The 25,038-nt window shown below is 38.7% G+C and overlaps 1 long non-coding RNA gene across 1 annotated transcript in view; it reads left to right on the top strand.

The window, feature by feature from the left end:
* Positions 1 to 543: 543 nt before the first annotated feature.
* LOC125964014 (uncharacterized) overlaps positions 544 to 25,038 on the top strand; it is a 128,836-nt gene continuing 104,341 nt past the window's right edge. Inside the window, exon 1 of the long non-coding RNA XR_007476507.1 lies at positions 544 to 633. This is a non-coding gene — a long non-coding RNA (uncharacterized LOC125964014). The remainder of the gene's footprint in view (positions 634 to 25,038) is intronic.

A 25,038-nucleotide genomic window follows, 5' to 3' on the forward strand; every position in this document is an offset into this window, starting at 1 on the left:
TGACTCTATAAACCTTAAATGCATACTTTAAATGAAAGAAAGCAATCTAAAAATGCTACATACTGTATGACTCCAACTATGTGACAAGTCTGAAAAGGTAAAACTATGGAGACAGTAGATCAGTGGTTGCCAGGGGTTGGGGGCAGGGGATGAAGAGGTGTAGTACAGATTTTTAGGGAGTGAAACAATTCTGAATGATACTGTCATGGTGGGGGCATGTCGTTCATTTGTCCAAATTCATAGAATAGATAACAAAGAGTGAACCCTAGTATAAACTATGGACTTCAGTTAGTAATCACGTATCACCATTGCTTCATCTATTGTAACAAATACAATAGATTTGTAACAAATACATCTTGTACCACAGAATACAAGATGTTAATAAGGGAAATTGGGGGGCAGTGAGGTGGTATATTGAACTGTACTTTCTGCTTAGTTTTTTTGTAAACCTACAACTATTGGAAAAAAGGATTTTGATTAAAACAAAACAACCAAAAAAGTCTCTACGAGGAAGGCACTAAAATTAGCATGGTTTTTCAGGTGAGGAAACAAAGGCTCAGAGACTGGCCTGCTCTTCCACAACCAGTGAGGAGCTGAGCTAGGACTGGAATCCATGTCTAAATCCTTGTTCAGGTAAGACCAGAAACACCTCCCTGTTTCCTCACTCCCATTTCTAACCTGCACTCAACCCCCCTCTCTTCCCTTAGCTGTTAACAGCCTCATTATTCCTCTGGGCACATGGAATTAGAACCTCAGAAGTACGTTTGTCTCCTTTTTTCTCTCTTACAACCCTACAACTGCAATCATTCATCTAATGGATCCTTCTTCCACTGTGTTTCTTGGCCACATAGTTCCTTTCCCCTTTTCTAGCCATCTATCACTGCTTCGGTCTACATAGTCATTAATTCTTCTCTATTTCTATTGCCTCTTAGTGATTTCACTTGCTTCTGAGCTCATGGATTCTCTTTCCTCTCCCTTCATTTCCCCATACTAAGTCCAGATTGATTGTTCTAACAGTTATTCAGCACAATGTCAGGTTCTTGACACCCAATAAGTAGTAAATACTTCTTTGAGGATGATGATGATGTTGATGATGATAATATTGAAGCAGATGATGTAACCAATCATCATCCTTCTTTAAGCTTAGCTGCCAAAACATCAAAGCAAAATTTCGGTGTCAATCTAAACAACTCTGCTAGACTTTATTATTTGGGTACTTGTGCTCACCTTTTTTTTTTTTTTTTTTTTCTGATTTGGGAAAGAAAGATTTAGGTAGCATCCCCATTCCTTTTTTTTTTTTTTTGCGGTACGCGGGCCTCTCACTGTTGTGGCCTCTCCCGTTGCGGAGCACAGGCTCCGGACGCGCAGGCTCGGCGGCCACGGCTCACAGGCCCAGCCGCTCCGCGGCATGCGGGATCCTCCCGGAGCGGGTCACAAACCCGCACCCCCTGCATCGGCAGGCAGACTCTCAACCACTGCGCCACCAGGGAAGCCCCCCATTCCTTTTTAAAATCTCCTTAACCCTGCTCACACCTCCGTAAGTAGTCATTTTATTAAAGTCTCTTTATTTGAGTCATCTGGGATGAATTGTTTTCTGCTGGTGTGCTTACTAATAAAGAGGTATTTATGCATATTTGCCAAACTGATTTAGAACTGAAAGTCATTTCTTTTTTTTTCGTTGTTTTGTTGTATTTGTTCAATTTAGCACAAACATTTTATAACAACAGCAAAACAGGTTGAAATGCCTTTCAGTTCTTACCCTGAATTCCTACTTTACGTTTTGTTTAGAATATTCTTATTACATTTTCAAGAAAGTTTAATTTTCTTTTAAATGCATGATTATTTACAACTTTGTTGTATTTGTATGATTTTATAAAGAGGTCCCTTAGCTTCTCTTCTTTTTCTAAAGAATTATGTTTCAGATGGAATAATGAAAATACATAGGCAATAGGATTTAAATATATAAATATTTGTTATATAGCTGTTTCTCAGGAACAGATGTGGAGCTTAAATTACACCACAAAAGGATCCAAAGCACTTGCTGAATCACTTTATTAGCCTAAAAGTTTGTTTTACTTACTCTTTCCTGAAACCAGTATACTATTAGAGTGGGGCTTGGTAAACCTTTCGTATTTCAGGTGTTTTCACTGGAATTATTAGAATAGGTTTTAATCTACTGCTTATTAAATGATTCAATTGTTCTTTTCTATGATTTAAGCTGGGCTAATTCAAATCCATCCTATTGCTCACATTTTCCTCTCATGGGCGCCTCTATAACTGTTACCTTGATTAACTTGATCATAGCTGTCACTTTAACCATTTCTAGAAAATTCATATGTGAAAATTTAAGCATGCACATCACTCAGTGGATGATTACTTGTGTGGCCTTATAACACTGTCCATATAACCTTGGACAAACCCCTTGACTTTTCTGAATTTCAGTGTCCTATCTGGGGGGTGGGGCTGATGATACCTTCCTTTATACAAAACACACTACAGAGCATGATGCAAATAAGGGGATAGCTGTTTAATTCTATATTTAGAAATATACATTTGATAGTGTTATTTAATATCTTATGGTCCCTCGAGTATCAAAATACTCTGAAAAATACCTCAGTTAGTCTCAGCTGGAAGCTCTAACCTTAGAAAAAAATTATATGGTTTATATTTGAATAAATTTGTGTCTCAGTGCTCATAAAATGGCATATATATATATATATATATATATATATATATATATTCATTCTGTATCATTCTTGGTATCCTTTTTCCTTTCCTTTCCTTTTTTCTATTTTTGCAAAACAAATAGTGCCCTAAACTGAGCATTTTTCTTTCATGTCTATGGTCCTCAAGAGGAAAACTTGGTAAATATATTCCTGTTTGGTGCAACTTTGCTTTAGACATTTCATAACCATTATAGGGAACTTTCTCCTGTTGCTGTTGGATTTTGTTTTTAATGCAGTAGCCTTTCTTTTGAATATTTCTCCTTTTCCTGAAGAATGTTTCCTCCTGGATTTTCTCAGCTAGTACTTTGGTATTTATGGTCTAAGTGTTTCAATAAATGTAAGAAAACAATGTTCACTGGTAAAGCTAAGAGGGGACATGAGGAATCTGTGTTTTTAAGTTGAATAAATCCATTTAGTTGTATTGAGATTAACCTCTTTAGCCTGGAGCCAAAATGAGAACTATAAGAAAGAAATGAGGTTAAAAAAACCAAAAACAAAAACATTTCAGATAGACGAATGACCCTTGGAATCATATATTATCAAGTTATCAATTATCTGCAGCAAATTTTCAGTTCTGAACTCCTTTCATCTATCCACTCTTCATATCTTGAGATCAAAATTCTTTCTTCTTTAAAACAGATAGTATGTGATAAGAGAATAATAACAGGCAACTCCACTAGTTCAGAAAGGCTAACTGCTATAACAGAAGCAACTAAACATTTCAAATGTAACACAGTACACATTTATTTCTCACTGATGTACTGATAGTTCAGTGTGGTTGGTGGAGGTGGGGCTCTTGTTCCATTCATTCATTCATTCGTAGATCCAGGCTCCTTCCATCCTATGGTTCCACCTGCTCTAGGTCCTCGAGATTGTCTCTCTTTAGCTGGCTGACAGCGTAACGGATGAGGATCATGTCTTGAAGGTATTAATGAGTCAGGCCAGTAAATGACACACATCAATTCATCTTACGTTCTAGTCTCATAGACATACATAACTGCAAGGGGGGGCTGAAAAATTAATTTAGTAGTTTTCCCAGGAAAAAGAAGAGAATGTGCAGCATTTATTGAAAATCTACCTGTGTAAGGTACTCTTCTGAATCCATTTGATGGATCAATACAATTAATCTTCAGAACAACCCTAAGAGAGATAATTTAATTGTCCCGTTTTCCAGATGAGGAAAAAAGCACGAAGAAGTATTTAAATTGGTTGAGGCATAGAACTAGTCGATGGCTGAATCAGGATATGGGATCAAGTAATCTGGCTTGAGAACTCACTTCTTAACTATTATACGTTCTGCTTATATTCATAGACAGGGTTTACACAATCATGTTCCTGTTTACTAACTATAGAAAATAAATGAATATTAAAATTTTCTTTATCATACAGGCTTGAACAATGATACTACCCAGGATTGGTACAGTGTCTATATAAGGTGGGTCCAGAGAGAAATTTAGGCCTAAGCATCAGGAGGCTTTAAAATGGTCTTTCCCTTTGGCCCAGCAATTCTATTAGTTTTCTAAGGAAACTCTCAAATGAATGCAAGAAGTTTAAGTATAAAGACCTTTGTCACAATGTTGTTTAAAATAAAAAAAATTTGGAAAAACCTAGCTGTCTGATATCAAGTATAGGTTAAATAAATTTTGAGATATAGATGTTGGATCTGTAACCACTAAAGATGAGAATATACATGCATACTTATGGTATGAAATATGCTTACTTATTGTTTATATGCATATGTTACAAAATAATATATACATCAGGAAAATATCTTTATTTTTGAAAGTGTATATTTGCATAGAAAAATCTTGAAAAAAACATGAAACGAAATGTTAATATTGATTAACTCTAGGTGGTAGAATTTTTTTATTTTTAAAATGTTGCTTATTTTTATTTTCTAATATGTCTATAAAAAGATATTTTACTTGTAAGCAATAAGGCAGAAAGTTTAAATTGAAAAGAAGACAAATTGGCTCAACAAAGAGGGTGATGGAGAGATGTACATTTATAAGTTCCACAAAAACTTCAGGCCATTCCAAGGGACAGTCAATTATATTTGTTTACATGCATTCAATTATAATATTTTAATCCATCTCATTACATGTAAATGCTTACTCTGTGCCCTCCACTTTGGCAGGACCCAGTGTATGGTAATAAGAAAGACACAGGGCTTCCCTGGTGGCACAGTGGTTGAGAGTCCGCCTGCCGATGCAGGGGACACGGGTTCATGCCCCAGTCTGGGAAGATCCCACATGCCGCCGAGCGGCTGTGCCCGTGAGCCCTGGCCGCTGAGCCTATGCGTCCGGAGCCTGTGCTCCGCAATGGGAGAGGCCACAATGGTGAGAGGCCCGCATACCGCAAAAAAAAAAAAAAAAAGACACAGGCTGTGCTCTCAAAGAGCTTGTTGAGCAGGGTAGAAAAAAAGTTTAAGATGCCCCTAATTCTGAGAGAATAGCATTTATAGGTGCTGGGGGCCACAGTTCTACGTGACACAATTTTGTACAAATTGTGGATGCTTTCAATCACATTCCGTTGTCATTATCAACTTTAAATCACCCAATGTCAGAAAAATTAGATTCTAGGTTTGCCAGTTCCTTGGATTCTTTTACCTCCAATGCCTGTGAAAAATCTAAAGAAACTTCTAGAAGGATCTATTCAGCAGATCAAAGGGCCATTTGGGTAGGATAGAATCTTATAAAATTTCTTAAGGACTATTATGGGTTAAAATTTTCTGAAATATCTCCAGAGGTAACATACTTAGAAGCTCTGAATTAAAAAAAACACACATTTCTAATTTTCATGGCTCATATTTCGTATTTGAGCTTCTGGAGAGCAAGGCAACAATTTGATTTAATTCAACGCACATTTATTGTAATTGCATTATAATATTTATTATAATTGCGTTATAGCATTTACCGTCACTTCAGGAGAAAGCTCAGTAATTAGAGACCTCAGCAGTCAGTCATTTTTGCCTTCCCTCAAAGTGTGGGCCTCTGCCCACCCAGAACACTGTGGGCCTCTGCCCACCCAGAACACTGCACCGTAATTGTCTGTTTATCCCATGAGACTGTGTGTAGCCTGGAGGCCAGAGACTATGTTCCCCCGTCACCCAGTGTGGTTCCTGGAATATGATAGGCACTCAATAATTACCTTCTGGGAAAATCTACTCCTCATTCTTTTGCTCCGTTTTAACATTTAATTGCTCATTCGTATTTCTTTCAAAGGACTAGTTAGAGAGGGACAAGTTCTTTGTCAGTCATAAACATTTAATAATATAGCTGAAGACACTGCAGTGGGAATTAGAGGGTTACAAAATATTTTCAAAATTAGTACTTGCCCTCGTAGAGCTCCCACTCTTACTGAAACGATGCGTACAGTCCTAGAAAAAATACTTACAAGGCTTAATTGGGTGTCACTGAAAAATAAACATTAATGTTTAGATATATATCCACACCTTAGTTAATATAAACCAGTATCAGGAAAGCACGCTCAACAAAACAGATGAATAAGAAAGTGGTTATTCAGATGATTCAATGACTCTTTACTGTAGAAAAATGGTTTGGCATTGGGTTTCTTTCACATTAGGAGTATCCTGATTAATTTTAACTCTGAATCACTTTATCCTTAGAAATGCATGGACTGTGTAGTATGGCATTTACTTGGAGGGTGGAGGAGGGTGGCAAGGAAGACCTTTCACGTGATGAGAATGTACAGAGTGGTCAGATGTGGGTGCAGCTATTCTGGGAATGCAGTTTTGAAAAGGGTTTGAAAGGAGGCAAGGAAAGAGGAAAAACATTTTATCTGTCATTTATTCATTGAACAAATATTTATTTAGCGCATATCTGTCATAGAGGGAAAAGACATGGAATAGTCAAGATAGGGGAAGTAACTAAGTGTATTTGGTTCTGTACAGACACGTCTTCTTCATTGACATATTCTGTTGAGGTTTAACAAAACATCCTGAAATCTAAGAGCACTGAGCCAAATAGAGTTGGACGTGCTGAATAGTAGAAGGAGTATCCGCATGGATATCAGCAAGACAAGGTTTTGAATGCTGGCTCTGCTTCTTGGTTGAGCAAAGAGCACACTCTAAGTCCAGTTTTCTCATCTGTAAAATGGGGATAATAATAACTACTTTATATGTTTGAGTGAGATAAAGCATTCAGTCTCCAACAATAGCATCCTGCCACATAGAGATGCACAGTAAAAATTACTTCTCTCCTACTCATTTAGTTTGTAGTGTTGCTACCTTTATAGCAGGCTAATTGAGAGGCTTGGGAAACGGTATTTGTTAGAGTGGCCTCTAGATGGCGCTCTAACAGTGTAAGAGTGGTTTGTTGGAGGGTGGTTCTGTGAGAAGGAATATGGCATACGCTTAGTGCTAATGCCTGATTACTACATGAAATATGTCTCTGGTGCACTGTTTTATGTCCCAGCCTAACCCTGAGTGAGCTAGTAGAATTGGCAAGAATGGGGTTTTGTGAAGATACCCCATTCAGCTCTGGCAAGAGTTACATGTGTTTTGTGTAAGACCAGTTACAGAGTCAGTAAAACTGACCACTTCTTTCAGAATAGGGAGTGATGAGAGAAGGAAAGCACACGGGCAGGTCGTCCAAGGAAAAAAGATGAGTATTTACACTGACCCTTTACTCTGCAAAAAAGCCAGCCTCATTTACCACCACTCTCCCAGGTACTGCCACCAGAATTGTGAGATTCCAGTGAGGGGGAAGGAATATTTAGAAGGATACCGAGGGAGACAATGAGGAAAACACAATATTCCTTTCTTTGAAGGGCAGGAAGGGTGGGAGAAGTTGAGGCCCTAGATGAGCAAACACATCATCTGCATCACCACCTCTCAATTCCATGCTCATGGCTGGCATTACTAACCAATTATGTCAATTTTCCCTGTTGAGGTTGTAGATAGATGACTCCAGAAATGTTCTTACAGCCCTCCAGGCAACCATTACAAAATCATAGGAAATGACTGGTGGCATGAAACAGCCCCAGGCAAAATCAGCCACCCCATTCAAAGATGTTTATTTCTTTTGTTTCGCTTTGGTATTTGCTTTTTTCCTGTATGGCTAGCAATGAAATCCAAAGAGCTCTCTTAGAAGGTATGTTCTTCAGGTTTGCTGCAGTAACAAACAACCCCATTCTCTTAGGGATTTATGATTTATTTCTCACTTACATTGCATGTTTTTAACTATAGGTCAGCTGCTGTGGCCTTGCTCTACATTTCTTCATTTCTGCATGGTAGGAACCAGGCTAAAGGAGCAGACCTGATTAGGGACGTGCCATTCTTATGGCAGAGGTAAAAAGATCAGGAGAGCTGGCAGTTACATTTGTATTCATATACCTTTACATACATATTTATGCAGCAATGACAAGGAAGCGGACTGCTCGGTGAGATGCTACCAGTCGGCCAAGGTCACTAGAAACTGTGACTGTATCTTTACCTCCTGCATCGTAACGTGCTTGTCCTGTTAGGTTTTCTCTTCATGCAATATACTATATTTCCTCTTATTTGGATGACTGATGGTTGGCATTGCTGCTTTTGATTTTGGTAAGCCCATAAAGAGGAAAAACAACATTCTGGCAGGCAGGAAACAGGACAGTTACTGAGGCCACAGCTCACACAAATACACTTTGCCTTGATAAATTCTCTTCAGCCTCAAGTCTCAGCTCTGATGATGCTTCCCTTGGATCATTCTGAGCTGGGTGACCAGCCACGTGCTTCTATGTGCATCTTGTGCACTAAAATCATGTAAACTCTAAATTTCTTGAGGTGACATTTCTTGAGCGCTTGACACATGTTTGGGTATAGACTAGGTCCTCAGCAAGTGTTTATGGAATGGATGGAATGAATGAATTCTTACTGCAGCTGTTTGTTCTCATACTGGAGGCCAAAGAAAGGCCTTAGATTGGACTAGACCATGAAGAAAATGGTAGCGAGAGCTGGAGCACCTTGTTGAGAAGTACTCTGATCAAAGTAGACATGTGTCAGGATGCAACATTTTCACCACCTTTGGCTTTTCCTTCCTTTGTCAGGAGGCTGTATAGCAGTCAAGACCAGAGACTAATGGCACATCTACCTGATGCTAAGTCCTCACTCCACCTTTGATTAAGGGTAAAAAGTTGCTGGGCAAGTTGACTTAAAAGTGGTAGATCTCAGTTTTCTCAACTGTAAAATGGGGAAAGTAATAATACTTTCCTCATATGGTTGCTGTGAGAAGTAAGTAGGATTTCGAGTGTTTGGGCTTTAGTAAGCACTCGGTAATTGTTAGCTGGAATCAATATTGTTATTAATTGGCATTTTTTTCTGACTGAATTGTGAGAGTAAGAAGAGACAGGAGAATGAAGCAGAGTGATGCTCAGTATCTATGAGCAGGTTTCAAAAGGCCATATGATTAAAGATTGTTGATCACTCATATTTTCTTGCTTATAACCTCCCACTCCCATCAATGCATTAAGCATAGTCAATGTAAATATAATCACCACTCAAATAGGACAGGCTATTAGCCACTCACTTTGCAGAAGAGTAACACAAGCATAAATGCAAAGACTCTGAGAGCAACGTGTTTGGTAAATGTTACCCTCCACACCCACTCAAATCCCAAGATTGATTATATTTGAAAAGCACTCTTGCTTCATTAATCTGATTTTTAAAAGGCAGGGAGAAGTTGATTATACATAATGCTTAGCCCAGCTTGTAAGAAACTGGCATTTTTGTCTTTTACTTAATAAAATTCGTTTTCTTAGTGATTACACAGTAGTGGTGATATTAGATGTGCTTTGCTACAAACAGATATGCTGAGTGCCGTGTGAGGGAACAGGTAACCTGGATCTAAATAGACTACCTCCCCTCCATGAATGGACTAGTGTGTGCTAAGATATGCTAGTCCAGTGGTATCCTTTTTAGGAAGCAAGACCAATTCTGTCTTGTGAGCTGGAGGTCAACAGGAAAAGATGACTGTTTTCTAGGTTCGATTCCCCATCAACAAGGAATTCCAGTGTCCAACAGGATTGTAGCTACTGCCTTCTCCAAGTCTGTCTTCTTTCACATGGCAGAGTGGTAATACTGTAGCCTCACTGAAAAGGTGGAGCTTCTCCTTTGAAAGAAATGTTGTGTCCCAGGGTAGGAAATAGGAGCATGACTTGTGGACTGAGAGACAGGGAGCATTCCTATCAGTAATAACTCTTCACACCTTCGGAGGGGCAGAGGAGTGGGGACCTGGCTCAGATTCTGTCCTTAATTTTAGGAGCAATGCTATTGACTTTGAAATCACAAAGACTCATATTTTTACTTTAGCTCTTGTACATTTTAGGTATCTGATCAAGGATAAATTAAGTTGACTTCTCTGAGCTTCATTGTTAAAATTAGTAATACCTATAAGTCACCTTCTAAAGTGCTCGCCAGACACTAAGTACTTAAGATTATTTTAAAAGCAATATTAGTATTATATATAGTATAGTATAATAGATATAGTATTATATATATAGTAAACATACATATATACATACAGATAGTTCATTTTAAACCAATGGAAACCTGGATATTATAATATTAGTAATAATAAATTACGTTGAGTGCCTACTCTGATGGGTTTTGCTAAACTCTCTGTAAATATTATCTCAATTACCTTCATGAAACTTTAAGAGGTATGGTCTATTATTAGACTATTTAAGAAATTGAGGAATGAGGAGTAAGTTACTAAACAACATGATGAGGTGGTATAATTTCCTGAGAATTCTTAGAGTCATGTCATTTGTTTTTCTGGTATGGAGGTTATTTATCCAGCATTTCCTGTGTACTCAGGAGGAAATAGAGGTCCCCAAGGGACAGACTCTATTCATCAGACGTCCAGTCCGATTGACAGGCAAAAACACATGTCCAAATAATGAGAGACCATACTTTGTAATTGGTAGTAAGAGATAAAAGCTGTCAATAATAGGGCCTCTACTACTCTTCTTTTCCTTCTTCATCTGTTCCCCCTTCCACTAAGTAATTATTTTGGGTGCTTATTCTGGCTGGATGGAGTACTAGGAATCAACATGAAATCTGGCTTCAGATTTCCTGGGTTTGAACACTTGCTTCACCACGTGTTATTAGCTGACTAACCTCAGGCAAGTCACTGAACCTCTCTAAGACTCAATTTCTCATCTGTCAAATGGGGATACTATTATTCATCTCCATTATTATGAATAATAATAGTATTCATCTCAGAGTTGTGAGGAATAAATAATGTATTTCAAGCACGTAGTACAGTTTCTGAAACGTGATGTGGACTTTATTGTTATTATTATACTTGTGAAAAACTACTCCCACTCCCCTGGGGATGCTGGGCATTTCACAAGGGTGAGACTCAGCATAAATGAGAATGTCTTTTGGATCCCTTATACTTCTAAGCAGGACACTAGGGTTCTAAAAGTTCCAATGCAGGTTCTAAAAGGTCAGATCTATTAGTTAGGATGGTGTATGTATGTGCGTGCGTGCGTGCATGTATGTTTGTGAAAGAGAGAGTGGGGAGAAAGAGAGAGAGAGAGAGAGAGAGAGAGAGAGAGAGAGAGGGCTCTCTATATTATTCACTGCACTCAGCATCCCAGATGGTCCAAGCAGAGTACGCAACAGAGACAAGGCAGACAGGAATATTCATTGGAGAGTCCATGTGTCTCCTGCAGCACCCCACAGAGAGAATTTTTAGCCAGATTTGACCTCAACCATCCTGACCCATGGAAACAAGAAAGTCACCTCTCTTTGGTTTCCCTCTAGGGAGTAGCTGTCTCTTGTTCTACTTCTCCCACCAAGATGTCAATACATTGATCTCAGCTTAGCAGTGAGGAGAAGGCTGTAAAATTGAACATGCTCAAATAAAGTGTGGGGGACAAGAAGAGTAACAGTCCAATGCTATTGTATCCTTTTGAACTCTTCAGATGGAGGTCTAGTGAGTGGCCAAACTGTCCACGAGAGATAAAACTGTTTAAGCCATTTCTTTATTTTCACAAACTGTCCTGAAATTGCCAGTGCCAATTTCAAACATTTAAGCTATAATGCCTTGCATTGTCCCTTGTAATCTGGCTCTCTCCTCCAGCGTAGACCAGTGGTAATGGCATGCATGGGATCAGCACTTATTCCGTTTAAAGAACGGAGCATCTTTGGGAGCTAACCTGACATGATATGCAGGCATTGCAGAATATGACAAAGTCTCAGAAAGAAGCCTGTGGTAGTTTTAACTTAACATATGTCTACAGATTGATACTCTTCCCTTCGAAAGGTAGACGCTAATTCCCCTCCTCTTAAGTGTAGGTTGTATTTAGTGACCTGCTTCTAACAGAATGTGGGGGTAAGGGAGGGTATGTGATGTTTGACGTTAGGGATATATATATATATATATATATATATATATATATATATATATATAGTATTGTGGCTATATATATATGTGTATGTATAATACTATATATATAGTATTGTGGCTTCCTCCTTGCCCGCTCTCTGGGAGAAGCCAGTCGCCATGTCACAAAGACATTCAGCTGTGGAGAGGTCCATGTAATGAGGAACTGAGGCCTCTAACCTATAGCCATGTGAGTGCACCATCTTGGAAATGGAGCCACTGGCTCCATTGTTTTTGCTTTTTCTCATCATATATTGAATTTATTATATCAGCATACTAAGTGACACCTACCGGTGGCCATGACTGGACATGAAGGACCAAAAATGGGTAAAAAGGAGGTGGTACCCCACTCCCTTTGAAAAAGCCCTGCCCCTTCCCCAAAAGGCATCTTCATCCCCATCCTGAGCCTCACTCCTCCTCCCTTTGCCTTTACTCTTTAAAATTAAACCACTCTCTCCAGGTAGGTGAGAAGTGGATATGTGAACTTAGTTCCCGCTTCTCCGTTCTTTGGCCACTGAATAAAGCCTGTGCTGTGTTGGTCTCAGCTTTGGTTTTGTTATTGCCATTAGATGATGCCAACTCTGATATATTGGATGCAGCTGGTCTTATGAACAACAGGTGAGGCCTTCCTTATGTTTTAGGAGATAGACATGGTATTCTTGCTCTAACAAGAATTCTTTAGGTTAAACAACATATATATTTTTGTGCCTATGTGTTTGATATATAATATTATTATTTTAATCAACCTTCATGGTTGATTCCTTAAGAGAAAGGAATAAGTCAAATATCAAGATTGAGACCTAATCCTTAGCAGTCAAGAAAGATTTAGGAGAAGAGGCTGTTTTTGAGTAGGGAGCTCCCCGTGGGCCTCAGAAGAGACACTGTGAGTGGGGAGTAGGTGAGTAGAGATAATGAGTTCTTAGTCATATGCAGCCGATGTGGCTTCTCTGTTCTCTGAAATATCCCTGACATCATTCTCATTAGCTGGGTGATGGGGACGGACGCTTGGCCTTGAAGTGAAGAGGCTCGGCTTATAGTCCTACTTCCAAACAGATCAATTTAAAATTATGAAGTAAATTTTTCTCCAAACACTTTTTTCCTCCACTTCTTTAATGTGGTTGAGCACTAGTGTTATAGTTGAAAGACACATTTTTGAGGAAACTGTACAAATAAATGGATTTTCATCATGACAGCAATTTAAATGCATTTTTTGATCTTGAGGATGATGCTTTTGTTCCAGGAAGTGATGCTACAATTAAATTAATTTATCGTTGCAATGAGACCAGTGGATGAAAAAGTCTGTAAAGTGCAAATTGGTTTTATTAATTTACAAGATAAAGCGCTTGTTGTCTTGGGAATCAGTCCCAGAGCTCCCTGTTTTCACATAATCTTATATTGTGGGTAATTATACACAGATGTTAACTTGATAAAGATAATTACAAGAATCTATCATTGCTGGGGTTCTGATTTATTTGATTGTGAACTTTTAGGGACTTTGTATTAGGTGATTAACTTATAGTGGGTATTTATTTGTTGGTGAGTGCCTGAAATAGTTACTGAAATTAATATAGAGCACGTTTTTACCTTTTCACAATGAATTTGTTTGATTAACAGCATGGTATTTATTCAGTTGTGGATCTTAAATACCAGATGCAAATAATCACTTGAACAGTCGAGTTCAAATATTTAACAGATCAGTGCAGAAAAGATTAAGTGGAAAATTTACTTTAAAGGACAAGTGTGTGTGATAGAGACAGAGATAGGTAGAATAAGACATGGATAGATTTTAACTATGTCAGACCCCATGGTGTGGCAGACATATAGGTCACATGAGGGTGATGTTTCCAATTTTTGGAAAATTTCTATTTCTTACAAGTTTTATGTAATTTTTTCTGGTATGTTAGAGAACAGCTCCCAATGCTAGCTGTGTGTAAGCATCACCAGGAGATCTCATTACAAATGCAGATTCCTAGGCCCCTTGGGATTCTGAATTGTAGATCTGGTTTGGTTCCTGCACACCTTTATTTTTAACAAACTCCCTAGGCGATTTGATGCATAGCTTGCTTTAGGAAGCGCTAAATTAGGTCAACCCTGTGGAAGTCTGCTCCTAACTAGAAACATGATATATTACTTTCCTTTACAAATCATAAACAGGTAAATATAAGAAAAGACATCATTTTCTCTTTTTTTCCCCCACTTATCAGGCTCTGGTCACAAACTTCACATGTCTTCTCTGCTTATTGCCAAAGACATCTATCAACTTCAAACCCTCTTTCCCCAATTTCTTACCCAAGGAACGAGATGTTTACCCATTTCTATTCTGGTCTTTGGGGACTGAGATTCAAATTGCTCTTGAAGCTAACCCTGCTGGTCATTAGGCATCACCTTGCACCCTGGATTCTGATCCCACATTTTACTTCAGTTTAAATTACTTGATCTCTGGATTTTTCCTTATGTCTTAGTCCTGAGATCCTGTCCAGTAGCTTTGTCCCTCTAGGGTAGAGTTCTGCCTTGGTTTCCTTGTAGTCTCCTCCCAAGAATGTAAGTCTTGCTTCAAAACTTTGGTCCAGAGACTAGGAGTCACAAGCTGCTAGATCTCCCCATGTAGCCTGGCATGCTCTACTCCCTATTCCTGCTCGGACACAGTGTTCCACCAACCCACCTATCCAAATACCCTGTGTTGGACCTTCCTGATGCCTCCTGACACAGGGATTGTCCCACCTGAGAGAAGATGTCTGCTTCCAAGTTCATTTTCTGTGTCTGCTTACCTGGGCCTGGTCAGGTGTTGTCCTGTGACATGACCCAGCAACCAGAACATCTATGGATCTCTCCAGATGGTGTACGAAGATTAATAGAGAAATTTAAAACTTGTATTTTCTATTCTGATTTCCTTATCCTCTGTCATTCTTTGCTGTCATGGGACATGAATTTTAAGCTATTTACTTTTGTTCTGATCTGTAAACTAAGTCTTTTCTGCCCTTGATTTCAACAAACTGATAACAGGATTTATCCTAGAGAAGAAAGGATTCAGAGGGATCATAACTGTCTTCAAGCATTTGAGAGGTTGTCATGCCAATGAGGGTTTAAACTCATTCCAGCTATCCCCAAAGGGTGGCCAATTTTGGCTCGGAAGGAGGAGGTTGTTCTCCAGTAAAGGGCTTCCAATAAGAAGCTGAATGACTATGGCAGATATCCCATAGAGAGGATCAAGGAGCAGAGTGGATGACATCCAGCTTTGAGCATCATGAGTTATTGACAGGCGAGTACCCAGGGGTTCAGGGAGTATTCGTTGTTGCTCTGTGGAGTGGCATGTGGGTGTCAGCCCAAGAGATTATACTGGCTGGCTCAGAAGAAGGTGATGGGCCAACCCAGTACAAAATAACATCATGAGCATCCTGACTATATGTCCTTTGATACAACTTAGTCTTTTGTCTATCCTGAGACAAAAGCACTAAAGCTACTTGTTCTGCAAAGCTGGTACCAAATCTGTTCTGAAACAGTGGCATATCTTATGATTAGGCCAAGGAAGTTAGGCTGGTAATTGATGGTGCAGGAAATATGGTTTTGGACTGACTTCCCATTAAAACTTGGAAGTTTAATTATTAAATAAGTTTTATTGAGCCTCTATTATATGCTAGACACTGGACAGAGTTGGTTCACTTTCAGGTTTATCTATGAGTCTTGAGGGTTCATTCTCCCAGTGTCTTAAGTAGCATACAGTTTTATTTTTTTTTTAACATCTTTATTGGAGTATAATTGCTTTACAATGGTGTGTTAGTTATTGCTTTATAACAAAGTGAATCAGTTATACATATACATATGTCCCCATATCTCTTCCCTCTTGTGTCTCCCTCCCTCCCACCCTCCCTATCCCACCCCTCTACGTGGTCACAAAGCACCGAGCTGATCTCCCTGTGCTAAGCGGCTGCTTCCCACTAGCTATCTATTTTACCTTTGGTAGTGTATGTATAGCATACAGTTTTACCAGCCATATAATAAGCTTTGAAGTTGCGGTACTGGGCATGTCACTCTAGGAGCTGTCTAGGTTCAGATATTCTAGTGGAAGATGGAAGCTTTGAGTTCCAATACCACTTGGCCATCCCTAAAATGGCTGAGGTTTCTGAGGAAGAATCATTGACTAAGAAGGGAGTTTAAAACAATTTTCAAGACTTACTCGTGGCTGTTCAGATACATGCCCAGCTCTTTGGGCTAGACGGCAGCCAAGCTTATTTTTCAGCCATGGCTGATGATAGAATGCTAGATTTCGATGCCTAGGTCTGCTCCTTAGATAGGAATATATATAAGTGACTATGAGTCTAGGGTCCATTAGAACAGGGCAGATTTTTGCATTAACATCCTGTCAACATCCAATCAGAGTTGAATGGACAATGGAAAGGTGAATTCCATTTGTCCTTCTTACTGTGCATCTGGAAACTACTATCTGTGCTCATCCTCCTCCATGATCAATCCTGCACCTGTTTTCAGATTATGTCAAGGTTTCAGAGCTCTGTTTAAACAGAGTATTACTCTGAGCCTCCATGTTTGTCTGACTCAGTCAACTTACATGGAAAAAAAAATAACGAAAATAAAAACCTTAAAAAGGATTCTCTAGGGCTTCCCTGGTGGCGCAGTGGTTGAGAGTCCGCCTGCCGATGCAGGGGGCGCGGGTTCGTGCCCCGGTTTGGGAGGATCCCACATGCCGCGGAGCGGCTGGGCCTATGGGCCGTGGCCGCTGAGCCTGCGCGTCCGGAGCCTGTTCTCCGCAACGGGAGAGGCCGCAGTAGTGAGAGGCCCGCGTACAGCAAAAAAAAAAAAAAAAAAAAAAAAAAAAAAGGATTCTCTAAAAATATCTGCAAAGTCATTCTAATAAACTCTAACATTCTGTTAACTGCAGACCCATTATCTCCCCCCTCTGTTTTGGTTCATGAGTGACTATCATGGCAAGGGGATTGCAAACTGCTAACAAGACTCAGGGATAAGTTCTGGCATCAGAAGCTGAATTATTATTATTTTTTTAACATCTATATTGGAGTATAAGTGCTTTACAATGGTGTGTTAGTTTCTGCTTTATAACAAGTGAATCAGCTATACATATACATATATCCTCATATCTCTTCCCTCTTGCATCTCACTCCCACCCACCCTCCCTATCCCACCCCTCTAGGTGGTCAGAAAGCACCAAGCTGATCTCCCTGTGCTATGCGGCTGCTTCCCACTAGCTATCGGTTTTACATTTGGTAGTGTATGTATGTCCATGACACTCTCTAACTTTGTCCTAGCTTACCCTTCCCCCTCCCCATGTCCTCAAGTCCATTCTCTAGTAGGTCTGCGTCTTTATTCCCGTCCTGCCCCTAGGTTCTTTGTGACCATTTTTTTTTAATCCCATATATATGTGTTAGCATACAGCATTTGTTTTTCTCTTTCTGACTTGCTTCTCTCTGTATGACAGACTCTAGGTCTGTCCATCTCATTACAAATAGCTCAATTTCGTTTATTTTCATGGCTGAGTAATATTCCATTGCATATATGTGCCACATCTTCTTTATCCACTCAACTGTCGATGGACACTTAGGTTGCTTCCATGTCCTGGCTATTGTAAATAGAGCTGCAGTGAACATTGTAGTGCATGACTCTTTTTGAATTATGGTTTTCTCAGGGTATATGCCCAGTAGTGGGATTGCTTGGTCGTATGGTAGTTCTATTTGCAGTTTTTTAAGGACGCTCCATACTGTTCTCCATAGTGGCTGTATCAATTTACATTCCCACCAACAGTGCAAGAGGGTTGCCTTTTCTCCACACCCTCTCCAGCATTTTTATTGTTTGTAGATTTTTTGATGATGGCCATTCTGACTGGTGTGACCAGATATCTTATTATAGTTTTGATTTGCATTTTTCTAATGATTAATGACGTTGAGCATTCTTTCATGTGTTTGTTGGCAATCTGTATATCTTCATTGGAGAAATGCCTATTTAGGTCTTCTGCCCATTTTTGGATTGGGTTGTTTGTTTTGTTGATATTGAGCTGCATGAGCTGCTTGTAAATTTTGGAGATTAATCTTTTGTCAGTTGTGTCATTTGCAAATATTTCTCCCATTCTGAGGGTTGTCTCTTCGTCTTGTTTATGTTTTCCTTTGCTGTGCAAAAGCTTTGAAGTTTCATTAGGTGCCATTTGTTTATTTTTGTTTTTATTTCCATTTCTCTAGGAGGTGGGTCAAAAGGGATCTTTCTGTGATTTATGTCAGAGTGTTCCGCCTATGTTTTCCTCTAAGAATTTTATAATATCTGGCCTTACATTTAGGTCTTTAATCCATTTTGAGTTTATTTTTGTGTATGGTGTTAGGGAGTGTTCTAATTTCATTCTTTACATGTAGCTATCCAGTTTTCCCAGCACCACTTATTGAAGAGGCTGTCTTTTCTCCATTGTATATTCTTGCCTCCTTTATTAAATATAAGGTGACCAAATGTGCGTGGGTTTATCTCTGGGCTTTCTATCCTGTTCCATTGATCTATATTTCTGTTTTTGTGCCAGTACCATACTGCCTTGATTACTGTAGCTTTGTAGTATAGTCTGAAGTCAGAGAGCCTTATTCCTCCAGTTCAGTTTTTCTTTCTCAAGATTGCTTTGGCTATTCGGGGTCTTTTGTATTTCCACACAAATTGTGAAATTTTTTATTCCAGTTCTGTGAAAAATGCCAGTGGTAGTTTGATAGGGATTGCATTGAATCTGTAGATTGCTTTGAGTAGTAGAGTCATTTTCACAATGTTGATTCTTCCAATCCAAGAACATGGTATATCTCTCCATCTATTTGTATCATCTTTAATTTCTTTCATCAGTGTCTTATAGTTTTCTGTATACAGGTCTTTTTTCTCCTTAGGTAGGTTTATTCCTAGGTATATTATTCTTTTAGTGGCAATGGTAAATGGGTGTGTTTCCTTAATTTTTCTTTCAGATTTTTCATCATTAGTGTATAGGAATGCAAGAGGTTTCCATGCATTAGTTTTGTATCCTGCCACTTTACCAAATTCATTGATTAGCTCTAGTAGTTTTCTGGTAGCATATTTAGGATTCTGTATGTATAGTATTATGTCATCTGCAAACAGTGACAGCTTTACTTCTTCTTTTCCACTTTGGGTTCCTTTTATTTCCTTTTCTTCTCTGATTACTGTGGATAAACCTTCCAAAACAATGTTGAATAATAGTGGTGAGAGTGGGCAACCTTGTCTTCTTCCTGATCTTAGTGGAAAAGGTTTCAGTTTTTCAACATTGAGAATGATGTTGGCTGTGGGTTTGTCATATATGGCCTTTATTTTGTTGAGGTAAGTTCCCTCTATGGCTACTTTCTGGAGGGTTTTTATCGTAAATGGGTGTTGAACTGCGTTGAACGCTTTTGCTGCATCTATTGAGATGATTGTATGGTTTTTATTCTTCAATTCATTAATATGGTGTATCACATTCATTGATTTGCCTATATTGAAGATTCCTTGCATTCCTGGGATAAACCCCACTTGATCATGGTGTATGATCCTTTTAATGTGCTGTTGGATTCTATTTGCTAGTATTCTGTTGAGAATTTTTGCATCTATGTTCATCAGTAATATTGACCTGTAGTTTTCTTTCTTTGTCTGGTTTTGGTATCAGGGTGATGGTGGCCTCATAGAATGAGTTTGGAGGTGTTCCTCCCACTGCTATCTTTTGGAAGAGTTTGAGAAGGATAGGTGTTAGTTCTTCTCTAAATGTTTGATAGAATTCGCCTGTGAAGCCATCTGGTGCTGGGCTTTTGTTTGCTGGTAATTTTTAATCACAGTCTCATTTTCAGTGCTTGTGATTGGTATGTTTATGTTTTCTGTTTCTTCCTGGTTCAGTCTCGGAAGGCTGTGCTTTTCTAAGAATTTGTCCATTTCTACCAGGTTGTCCATTTTATTGGCATAGAGTTGCTTTTAGTAATCTGTCATGATCCTTTGTATTTCTGCAGTGTCAGTAGTTACTACTTTTTCGTTTCTAATTCTATTGATTTGAGTCTTCTCCGTTGTTTTTCTTGATGAGTCTGGCTAATGGTTTATCAATTTTATTGATCTTCTCAAGGCACAAGCTTGTGGGCTTCCCTGATGGTGCAGTGGTTGAGAGTCCACCTACCGATGCAAGGGACGCGGGTTCGTGCCACGGTCCAGGAAGATCCCACATGCCATGGAGCAGCTGGGCCCGTGAGCCATGGCCGCTGAGTCTGTGCTTCTGGAGCCTGTGCTCTGAAACAGGAGAGGCCACAGCAGTGAGAGGCCCGCGTACTTCCAAAAAAAAAAAAAGCACCAGCTTTTACTTTTATTGATCTTCGCTATTGTTTCCTTCATTTCTTTTTCATTAATTTTTTTTTCTTTCCGGTAACTCTATTTTGTTTATTCTTTTTTTTTTTTTTTTCAGAGGGCAAACCTCTTAATGCCAGCCATGGCTGGTTTCATCGGTTCAAGGTTAGAGCCAAACTTCACAATGTAAAAGTAAGTGGAGAGGCAGCAAGTGCAGATAGGGTAGCTGTCCAGGAACTTCCGGAAACACTTTGAGAAATTATTGATGATGCTGTGTATTTACCGAAGCAGGTTTTTTTTACATCTTTATTGGGGTATAATTGCTTTACAATGGTGTGTTAGTTTCTGCTTTATAACAAAGTGAATCAGTTATACATATACATATGTTCCCATATCTCTTCCCTCTTGCGTCTCCCTCCCTCCCACCCTCCCTATCCCACCCCTCCAGGCGGTCACAAAGCACCAAGCTGATATCCCTGTGCCATGCGGCTGCTTCCCACTAGCTATCTACCTTACATTTGTTAGTGTGTATATGTCCATGACTCTCTCTCGCCCTGTCACAGCTCACCATTCCCCCTCCCCATAGCCTCAAGTCCGTTCTCCAGTAGGTCTGTGTCGTTATTCCTGTCTTACCCCTGGGTTCTTCATGACATTTATTTTTCTTCTTAAATTCCATATATATGTGTTAGCATACGGTATTTGTCTTTTTCTTTCTTACTTCACTCTGTATGACAGAGTCTAGGTCTATCCACCTCATTACAAATAGCTCAATTTCGTTTCTTTTTATGGCTGAGTAATATTCCATTGTATATATGTGCCACATCTTCTTTATCCATTCATCCGATGATGGACACTTAGGTTGTTTCCATATCCGGGCTATTGTAAATAGAGCTGCAATGAACATTTTGGTACATGACTCTTTTTGGATTTTGGTTTTCTCAGGGTATATACCCAGTAGTGGGATTGCTGGGTCATATGGTAGTTCTATTTGTAGTTTTTTAAGGAACCGCCATACTGTTCTCCATAGTGGCTGAACCAATTCACACTCCCACCAGCAGTGCAAGAGGGTTCGCTTTTCTCCACACCCTCTCTAGCATTTATTGTTTCTAGATTTTTTGATGATGGCCATTCTGACTGGTGCGAGATATCTCATTGTAGTTTTGATTTGCATTTCTCTAATGATTAATGATGTTGAGCATTCTTTCATGTGTTTGTTGGCAGTCTGTATATCTTATTTGGAGAAATATCTATTTAGATCTTCTGCCCATTTTTGGATTGGGTTGTTTGTTTTTTTAATATTGAGCTGCATGAGCTGCTTGTATATTTTGAAGATTAATCTTTTGTTAGTTGCTTCATTTGCAAATATTTTCTCCCATTCTGAGGGTTGTCTTTTGGTCTTGTTTATGGTTTCCTTTGCTGTGCAAAAGCTTTGAAGTTTCATTAGGTCCAATTTGTTAAATTTTGTTTTTATTTCCATTTTCTAGGAGGTGGGTCAAAAGGGATCTTTCTGTGATTTATGTCATAGACTGTTCTGCCTATGTTTTCCTCTAAGAGTTTGATAGTTTCTGGCCTTACATTAAGGTCTTTAATCCATTTTGAGCTTATTTTTGTGTATGGTGTTAGGGAGTGACCTAATCTCATACTTTTAAATGTATCTGTCCAGTTTTCCCAGCACCACTTATTGAAGAGGCTGTCCTTTCTCCACTGTACATTCCTGCCACCTTTATCAAAGATAAGGTGACCATATGTGCGTGGGTTTATCTCTGAGCTTTCTATCCTGTTCCATTGATCTATCTTTCTGTTTTTGTGCCAGTACCATACTGCCTTGATTACTGTAGCTTTGTAGTATACTCTGAAGTCAGGAAGCCTGATTCCTCCAGCTCCTTTTTTCGTTCTCAAGTTTTCTTTGGCTATTTGGGGTCTTTTGTGTTTCCATACAAATTGCGAAATTTTTTGTTCTAGTTCTGTGAAAAATGCCAATGGTAGTTAGATAGGGATTGCATTGAATCTATAGATTGCTTTGGGTAGCAGAGTCATTTTCACAATGTTGATTCTTCCAATCCAAGAACATGGTATATCTCTCCATCTGTTTGTATCATCTTTAATTTCTTTCATCAGTGTCTTATAATTTTCTGCATACAGGTCTTTTGTCTCCTTAGGTAGGGTTATTCCTAGATATTTTATTCTTTTTGTTGCAGTGGTAAATGGGAGTGTTTTCTTGATTTCCATTTCAGATTTTTCATCATTAGTATATAGGAATGCCAGAGATTTCTGTGCATTAATTTTGTATCCTGCTACTTTACCAAATTCATTGATTAGCTCTAGTAGTTTTCTGGTAGCATCTTTAAGATTCTCTTTGTATATTATGTCATCTGCAAACAGTGACAGCTTTACTTCTTCTTTTCCAATTTGGATTCCTTTTATTTCCTTTTCTTCTCTGATTGCTGTGGCTAAAACTTCCAAAACTATGTTGAATAACAGTGGTGAGAGTGGGTAACCTTATCTTGTTCCTGATCTTAGTGGAAATGCTTTCAGTTTTTCACCATTGAGGATGATGTTGGCTGTGGACTTGTCATATATGGCCTTTATTATGTTGAGGAAAGTTCCCTCTATGCCTACTTTCTGCAGGGTTTTTATCATAAATGGGTGTTGAATTTTGTCAAAAGCTTTCTCTGAATCTATTGAGATGATCATATGGTTTTTCTCCTTCAATTTGTTAATATGGTTTATCACATTGATAGATTTGCGTATACTGAAGAATCCTTGCATTCCTGGAATAAACCCCACTTGATCATGGTGTATGATCCTTTTAATGTGCTGTTGGATTCTGTTTGCTAGTATTTTATTGAGGATTTTTGCATGTATGTTCATCAGTGATATTGGCCTGTAGTTTTCTTTCTTTGTGACATCCTTGTCTGGTTTTGGTATCAAGGTGATGGTGGCCTCATGGAAGGAATTTGGGAGTGTTCCTCCCTCTGCTATATTTTGGAAGAGTTTGAGAAGGATAGGTGTTAGTTCTTCTCTAAATGTTTGATAGAATTCGCCTGTGAAGCCATCTGGTCCTGGGCTTTTGTTTGTTGGAAGATTTTTAATCACAGTTTCAATTTCAGTGCTTGTGATTGGTCTGTTCATATTTTCTGTTTCTTCCTGATTCAGTCTTGGCAGGTTGTGCATTTCTAAGAATTTGTCCATTTCTTCCAGATTGTCCATTTTATTGGCATAGAGTTGCTTGTAGTAATCTCTCATGATCTTTTTTATTTCTGCAGTGTCTGTTGTTACTTCTCCTTTTTCATTTCTAATTCTATTGATTTGAGTCTTCTCCCTTTTTTTCTTGATGAGTCTGGCTACTGGTTTATTTATTTTGTTTATCTTCTCAAAGAACCAGCTTTTAGTTTTATTGATCTTTACTATTGTTTCCCTGATTTCTTTTTCATTTATTTCTGATCTGATTTTTATGATTTCTTTCCTTCTGCTAGCTTTGGGGTTTTTTGTTTTTCTTTCTCTAATTGCTTGAGGTGCAAGGTTAGGTTGTTTATTCGAGATGTTTCCTGCTTCTTAAGGTGGGCTTGTATTGCTATAAACTTCCCCCTTAGAACTGCTTTTGCTGCATCCCATAGGTTTTGGGTCGTTGTGTCTCCATTGTCATTTGTTTCTAGGTATTTTTCGATTTCCTCTTTGATTTCTTCAGTGATCACTTCATTATTAAGTAGTGTATTGTTTAGCCTCCATGTGTTTGTATTTTTTACAGATATTTTCCTGTAATTGATATCTAGTCTCATGGCGTTGTGGTCGGAAAAGATACTTGATACAATTTCAATTTTCTTAAATTTACCAAGGCTTGATTTGTGACCCAAGATGTGATCTATCCTGGAGAATGTTCCATGAACACTTGAGAAAAATGTGTATTCTGTTGTTTTTGGATGGAATGTCCTATAAATATCAATTAAGTCCATCTTGTTTAATGTATTATTTAAAGCTTGTGTTTCCTTATTGATTTTCGTTTTGGATGATCTGTCCATTGGTGAAAGTGGGGTGTTAAAGTCCACTACTATGAATGTGCTACTGTCGATTTCCCCTTTTATGGCTGTTAGTATTTGCCTTATGTATTGAGGTGCTCCTATGTTGGGTGCATAAATATTTACAACTGTTATATCTTCTTCTTGGATTGATCCCTTGATCATTATGTAGTGTCCTTCTTTGTTTCTTCTAATAGTCCTTATTTTAAAGTCTATTTTGTCTGATATGAGAATTGCTACTCCAGCTTTCTTTTGGTTTCCATTTGCATGGAATATCTTTTTCCATTCCCTTTCTTTCAGTCTGTATGTGTCTCTAGGTCTGAAGTGGGTCTCTTGTAGACAGCATATGTACGGGTCTTGTTTTTGTATCCGTTCATCCAATCTGTGTCTTTTGGTGGGAGCATTTAACCATTTACATTTAAGGTAATTATCGATATGTATGTTCCTATTCCCATTTTCTAAATTGTTTTGGGTTCATTATTATAGGTCTGTTCCTTCTCTTGTGTTTCTTGTCTAGAGAAGCTCCTTTAGCATTTGTTGTAAAGCTGGTTTGGTGGTGCTGAACTCTCTCAGCTTTTGCTTGTCTGTAAAGGTTTTAATTTCTCC

Source organism: Orcinus orca, chromosome 3 (genome assembly GCF_937001465.1).
Source record: "Orcinus orca chromosome 3, mOrcOrc1.1, whole genome shotgun sequence".
In the NCBI taxonomy this organism is placed as follows: Eukaryota; Metazoa; Chordata; class Mammalia; order Artiodactyla; family Delphinidae; genus Orcinus; species Orcinus orca.